This window comes from Oratosquilla oratoria, chromosome 7, assembly GCF_046742065.1.
Source record: "Oratosquilla oratoria isolate Oo_2021 chromosome 7, ASM4674206v1, whole genome shotgun sequence".
Classification (NCBI taxonomy): domain Eukaryota; kingdom Metazoa; phylum Arthropoda; class Malacostraca; order Stomatopoda; family Squillidae; genus Oratosquilla; species Oratosquilla oratoria.
In genome coordinates this window covers 30,838,937-30,846,370 of record NC_134783.1, presented here as the reverse complement: position 1 = coordinate 30,846,370, position 7,434 = coordinate 30,838,937, and the positions used below count along the sequence as shown (strand labels likewise).

Genomic DNA, 7,434 nt, shown 5'->3' with positions numbered 1-7,434 from the left:
CCAATAAAAACACGGAAGAAAAATATATTTTTACATTGCAAACATGAAGAATGATTGAAAATTATAACAAATACGATTTGCCGGTAAATAGGAACAGGTGTTCATCCGTTTCCTATCCAAAACTATCATTCATTATTTATCATCGGTAGATGATAATCAATATTAATAACACTCATGCCTACTACCTATCATAAATGCGCCTATTACACGTTATCTTTTCGTTTCCACCATCTTTGATAAGGAGATATCTTGTTTCAAATGTTATATGTAGATCCTTGGAACAGGATTCGGAGAAGGTGGCGGGAATCCAAACCGATGTAGGATGACTAGCCTGTAAACAAACGACGTGAAATTTCAGATCCGCTACCGCTCGCCGCCATTAGACGTTGGTGAAGAACAGGAAAGGTAAGTTCGTAATTGATGAAGGTTACGCTTTTGTTATTATTAGGCTGTTGTGCATATGTGTTTAGCAGGGAAAGAATCTCTTGCTTTGGCGTGTCATATGTGAAATGAATTGCAAAGTTTAAGAATAATAGTAATTCAAGCAAATATGACTTGCGTCGTAAATCGTGTCGCGGGAATCTGTATCCAAGTTGGATGAGGATGCTATTGGAGTTAGGGAATTTGATTTGTGATTAGAGTTACATGGAGTAATTTAGTTACATGTACAGATGTATAAAATAAGTTACTTGTCTTCAATTTTTCAAATTATTTTCTGCTTTCATACATGATCCAAGGTAGGTAATACTAAAAGTCGGAGTCATTTCGAAATCTCGTCAAAAGACAAATCTATGCTTCTACTGACCATGAAATTGAAGAGTGAGGGACAGGTGTGTTATATTGTAGAGTTTAGGAACTCTTGGCGAATAGATGTTTAAAAGGGGCGACGCGAATGTAAACAAAGTCGGAGCCATTTAATTTCTGAACCAGCTTCGTAAAATCCAGGCGGTGCCTCGCGCAACCCGCGAATTTTTTTTTGATACATAGCATATTTACTTCAGCGCCGAACCTCTAATTCCGTAAATAAAAATGTCTAGGCAGAAGCTTCGCGACAAGGCAAACACACTAGCAATCACTAAAATAATAATGACAACAGCAAGTGGGTCTGCCCCCCACACCCATCATGATCATCCATGATCATAACTCTAACTTCCATTTCATGACATTCTTTCTCTACACTAACCCCCTCCCCCCTCTCCTCCACCTTACCTATTCTGTCCAGTAGTAGTAGTAATAATCATGAAAATTAGCAATATCAAAATATAGGGATAATAATTGACTTCATTAGTGATACTTAGATGACTTCTGTCGGTGATCAACGCAGCTAGACTGGGGTCCCACTGTGACCAGGTAGTTCCCTCACATCAGTGGTCCAATCGATTAGTCGATTGGCGTTGGGGCTGGTGTATCCTGGTGTTGGCGGCTGGTCTGGTATTTTGGCCAACCATGTTACCATTCATCTAGATGTTTATTGAAGGTGTCTGGAGACACCCCTGTTATGTTTCTCAGTTGAGGCGGGATGAAGTTGAACAATCTTGGCCCACTGAACGAGAAGCTGTTGTGTATTCTGGACTTTATGCTCAGTGTTGATCCGGGAGTGGTCCTCGCATAACACAACCTCCCTCTTCTTTGCTTTGGTGGACTGTTACTTGAATACCAGTGTTGGGCACCCTCTTTTCTAACACCTTCCAGATGTAGATGATGTAGCATTCCCTGCGCCGTTGAAGAGAGAACGGCTGCAACTCCTTCAGCCTCTTCCAGTAGTTCAGATCCTGGAGCCCATGTATTTTGCTGGTGAAGGTCCTTTGGGCCCCCTATAATCTCTGTGATTTCTGATATTTTCTGGGGAGACCAGAGTTGGCAGCAGTATTCTAGGTGTGGTAAAACTAATGATTTCCACAGGGTCAGCATACGTCTTGGACTTCTTGTCTGGAAGGTACGTAGGATCCACCCTGATAGATGCCTTGCTTTTAATGTTGTTTGGTTTATGTGATGATAGAAGGAGGCATCACTGCTTGTACTCACTCCCAGATCTTTCATTACATCCTTTGCAATGATACTTGTTGGCCACAATAGTAATTTGTTGAGTTCTTGAGGTCCAAATGGTTGCCATAGCGTAAAAGTTCAAACTTGTCTCCGTTCAGTGCCATGTTGTTCTCCTCTGCCCACCTCAGGATTTCATTAAGGTCTTGCTGCAGGTCATCATCAATTCGATTCGCGTGTCATCGGCGAAGGATGTAGCTGTAGAGTGTTTAAGGTCTCTGTGTCCCCTATCATGATGAGGAACAGTAAGGGGCCCAGTACAGTACCTTGGGGAACACCGCTAATAACACTGCTTGCCTGTGAATGATTTCCCTGTACGTTGACTCGCTGTTTCCTATCAGATAAGAAGCTGTGTAGCCATTTACCTAGGACTCCGCATATTCCAAGCGCTCGTATTTTGTGTAAAAGGATCCCATGGTCCACCTTATCGAACGCTTTTGCAAAGTCAAGGTATATGACATCGACGTCCCCATCTTTGGTGTCGTCCAGTATTCTGTCATAGTGGGCGAGTAGTTGCAAGAGGCATGAGCGTCCTTGTCTGAATCCATGTTGGCCATTGTTAAATGTCTCTATGGTTTCCAGATATTTAACGATTGCTTTCTGCACTACTCTTTCCATTATTTTTATTAAATGGGATGTTAGTACCACTGGTCTGTAGTTTTTGGCAATGCCCTTGCTACCCCCTTTGTGTATTGGGGTGATTGTGCCATATTTGAGGGCTTGTGGCACATGTCCTGCTTGTAGAGACATATTCCATAGCAGTTTCAGGGATAGAGCTAGCTAATGTTTGCAGTTCTTTAGCAATTGGGCATGGAAGCCATCAGGTCCTGCTGCTGCATTTGGTGCGATCTTGTTGATGGCCACTATTATTTCCTCTGTAGAGGTCTCTACTGAAGATAATTGGTGTGGCGTCACCTGGGGTTCGTTGAAGAAGGTGTGTGGATCAATTACCTTCATATGGTCTTTCGGTTTGCTAAACACACTATCGTATTGCAGTTTGAGCAACTCTGCCATTTTAGTTGGGTCGCTCTCGAGTTCCCCAGCTGGATTTATAAGTGGGGCATGGTTGGTGTATTCTTAGTTTCTCGTTAGCATATGAGTAAAAGAACTTGCTATTTATTTGAATATTAGAGATAGCTCGTAGTTCTTCTTGAGCCCTCTGGTTTTTGTGGGACTGGACGAGTTTTCTCTCGATTTCCTCTAGTTCTTTTTGGATGTTGGTGGTGGTTGGTAGATGGATGGTCTTTTGTAGTTTGACTCTTAGCTTTGTTCTCCTCTTCATCAAGTTTTTCCTCTATCTTGGGATAATTTTTCTTTGTTTCTTGGTATTTGTTGGTTTGGGAGGCACCATTGTTTTACAGATTTCAAAGCATCTTCTCTGTAAGATGTCTAGGGCTCCTTCAGTGTCTTTGTCTTGGAAAAGAGTTACCCAGTCGGACTGGCCTATTTCTTTTCTAATCTCGTCCCAATCAATATCTTTGTTAAAGAAGTTCAGGTCATGGAGAGAGGAACAAGAGAAATGTGCCTTTTGTTGAGCTATTTGTTGTTTAGTAAAATGTGTTGTCATAACTTTGATAAGACCGTGGTTAGACATTGTTCTCTTGGTAACTTCATATGAATGTACTAGGTCGTAGTTGTTACTGAATAATAGATCAAGTATGTTGTTGCCTCTTGTTGGATCCTCAATGAATTGCTTGAGATAGGCTAGATCAGCTAGGCTGATCAACTCCATTGCTTGCCTCTGTTCATTTGTTGTTCCTCCTCGTATATTTCTAGAGGGCCAGGCTATTATTGGTAACTTTAAGTCACCTGCAAGTATGACTTCAGTGTAGGGGGATGGCAGGTGATGAAGTGATTATAATTTCCCTGAAACTTCTTTGAACATCTCTGTGGTGTTTGGGGGTCAATACAGGGTTGCAATGAATAGGTCAAGCTTCTTTACATGTACAGCTAGTAACTGTTGTGTTGTTTGAGAAAGCAGTAAGAACTTCTGTCTTTGCTGCTAAGTCCTCCCTTAAGTATAATGCTACCCCTCCATGACTTCTATCTACCCTATCGGCTCTGAATAGTGTGAAATTCTGGATATTAATTTCTGCATCTAGGATAGCATCGTTAAGGCGAGTCTCAGTGAGTGCAATGAAGATAGTGCTATCTTCTGCTGCTAACTCTTCAAGCATTGGTACTTTACACTGGTTGCTTTGTGGGTAAAGCCCTCTTATGTTACCCACAAAGAAACAGTTTAGTGGCAGCTCCACCTCCCCATCGGCTTCCGTTCGTGTTCGTCCGCTTGGGTTAGTAGCCTTGTCATTATTAATTGTGACTGCTTTTCTAGTGCTATCATTCATTCCATGAGTTGCTCTAAAAAAGCGCTCTGATCTGCTGTGGATGTTGTTGGGGCTAGGGTGATACTGGTCTGTCCATCTATTCCTGCATCCTGGACCTGGTTTATATGCCAGCCTTTGTCGGTACCAGTGCTAGGCATACTTGGGACAGTTGGTGGTTGTGGTGTGGTAGGTTTGTATGTACCTAGAGCTGTTTGTGGTCAGGAGTGGTCACTATCCGTTCCTTGTGATCTCTGGGTCTGTGTTCCCTTTATGTGAGGGAATCTGCAGTTCCTCTGGTGGCATGCTCCCTTGTGGAGAGAGTGTGCATATAAAGGGGTGGAAGTTAACACATTTCTGTCCCAAAGTGCATCCGGACCTCTTGTCTAGCCCATGCCTCATAAACTTTTGGCAGATTTTTGGAAGGTGACTCTTTGCATCCATTGCCCACTATACCATATTTACATTCATTCCTTAAGTAGTATTTGCATGCTTTTGGCTTCATCATTGTTTGGGGATTCCCTGGCCCTGTGTTAGACTGGGCAGATACAGTCGAGGTGCCAGGTGTGTCCCTCTTCTCCTTCGGGTTGGGGTTAGCCGTGGGTGGTTTAGGGGCTTCCTTTAATGGTGTTGGGATTAACTTAACTATATCAGTCTGGCTGGAATTCTGGTTTTCCGGTGTACTGCCTAGATTATCCCTTATAGTTTCCTTTGTTTGAGATTCCGGGTTAGGTGTAGGTGTACTGCCTAGGATTTCGATCATCTTTCCCTTTGGTTGAGATTCTTTGGTGTAGTACTGTTATCAGGTATGATGTGTGTACTTGTATTACTTGGGTCTTCACTAATAATCTCCTTTGTGTTGTTTGTTTTGGTGTGTCACTGATTTCTGGTTTAAGTGTGTGGGGGGGAGATTGTTTTCTTGCCAAGTAAGAGCTTCCTCAGCTTCCTTTGTTTCTTTTATCGCATTCTCGTTGCCTTTGTATTTGTGATTGAAACATTTGAGGCATGTGTATATTCTGGTTGTTTTCATAAAAAGCATTATTTGATAGAGTGGGAGCCCTGTGCAGAAATAATGCGTCCAATTAGAGCATGAGTTGCAAGACATGGTGTGCCTCATGTCTTTGTTGACTCCACATGTGGTACAGCTGCATGTTTGTTGTGATTCTGCGTTGGTGGCGGCCATCTTGATATCTATGTTGATCACGATTACTGTGTTGAAATTTACTTTTGTTTTACTTGTTTCCTATGTGGTGCACTACACTGCCCGTTCTCTTTACTGTTACTTTACTTTTTTTTTTTTTTTGGGGGTGTGTGTAGTAATAGTTGGTAAAACTTACAAATTTCCACAATAATGGTTAATTAACGCAGAGCTTCATGGACACATCCGATCACTCGCTCACAAAAGATTACAAAGGCGGAGCATGCCGACAGGAGACCTTTTGATCCATATCTAGGTCGGATGCGAAAAAAATCATATTAATAATAAAATAATAAATAAAAACTGATAATGTAAATAACAAATAAAATACATAAACCAAAATGAACACATTGAAGAAACATTATTATAATTATAATACAAGTGAATAAAACAAATCACATTCAAAACACAATCATCCAATGTTAAAATCAATGGCATTTTAGATTAAACATTATTATAAAAGTAAACATTTTTGACAAAACCATTGTCCACATGGAACTTTGGCCTAAAACACAATTGTTATGATACTAGTTTTCACACCCATTACACTGGATCAAGCTGCTTTAGTCATCTATTCCTTGAAATACACAGCATAACTCATTGGATCTTCTTGTAGACTGGCTTCCATTCTGTCTGTGACAATGGGAATTGGTCTAAGTTGTTGAGTAGGGCCTGGTGCTTGACAGTGTTTGATGTCATGATAAGTTTGGGTTGGGTCTTGTCAGATGTAGCTCTGTGTTTTCTCAGCCAGTGTCAGAAATCTTGCTTCAAGCTGTTCCAGCAGAGAAGATCAGAATTGGGTAGTTCATTGGAGATTGCATTAATGATTTCTCATTCTCTGTCAGCGATGATGGGTACTTTGGGTGTTATCAATTGAGGTATTTTGCGTCTGAGGAAGTTTTCATGGAGTGACTGGTATTTTTATTGATGAAGCATGAATCTAGTGGGATACAAGGAGTCTTTGAACATAATGTACTTAAAGATGACAGGTGTGACATGAAAGTCACCAATTTTGAAAGTGGTGTCATGTATTGAGAGTATTAATGTGTCACTCTCGGATCTAGTTTGAAACAAACTCTTTAATTCATTTAGGATTTCTCTCAACCCTATGAAACAGGCGAGTTCTGGGTAACTGACCATCTCAAGGATGAAGTTATGCAGATCATGTGCAACAAGGGAGAGGTTGTAGATGTCATGATGTGATAATTGTTTCTGTTGGTCATGCTTATTTTTATTCTGGACTTGTTTTAGGTTTCTTGGTTGTTAGCACAGGATTCAGTTCAAGTTCATTGGGGTTGTTGCAAGGTCCTGATAAGTGGTGTATGAGCTGGATTTGGTGCTGTCTGAGAGGTTTTTGAGAACAGGGACATGTTCTGATATGTTGACACTTGATGTGAGATACTAATGTTTGTCATTTTACTCTATTTTTTATACTTGTATGTCTTCATTCACTTTAAACCCACTATCGGAGAAATGATATCGGAAGTACAGGAAAACTGTATATTTCGACTACTGTCTGTAGTCCTCTTCAGCAGAATGGTTACAAGAAGTTAGAGTACAGGTATAGATGAGGTAGTGAGGGGTACAGAAAAGGGGATGGGGAAAGTGGGGGGACTCAGGTTACATGCGCTTGAAAGGGTTGGGTCAAGGAAGGACAGTTGGTGGTATTTTGTCTAACTGCTCTTGACATTATTTTATTGATTTTTAACCTCGTAATGCAAAAGACCACAGAGTGGATTGGGATAATGCAGCAATCATTTTTAAATCACATTGTAGCTTTCGTAGGAAAATTGTAGAATCTTCCTTAATAAAACATTATTCTAACCTCAATACCTCAAAAGGTCAGTGGCCCCCCAGATTGCATTACGAGAT

General features: G+C 41.0%; 1 protein-coding gene across 1 annotated transcript in view; it reads left to right on the top strand.

Moving 5' to 3' along the window:
* The first annotated feature begins 313 nt into the window (after window positions 1-313).
* Ssb-c31a (single stranded-binding protein c31A) overlaps window positions 314-7,434 on the top strand; it is a 16,243-nt gene continuing 9,122 nt past the window's right edge. Inside the window, exon 1 of the mRNA XM_076187880.1 lies at window positions 314-405. The gene's annotated coding sequence lies outside the window, so the exon portion shown is untranslated. The remainder of the gene's footprint in view (window positions 406-7,434) is intronic.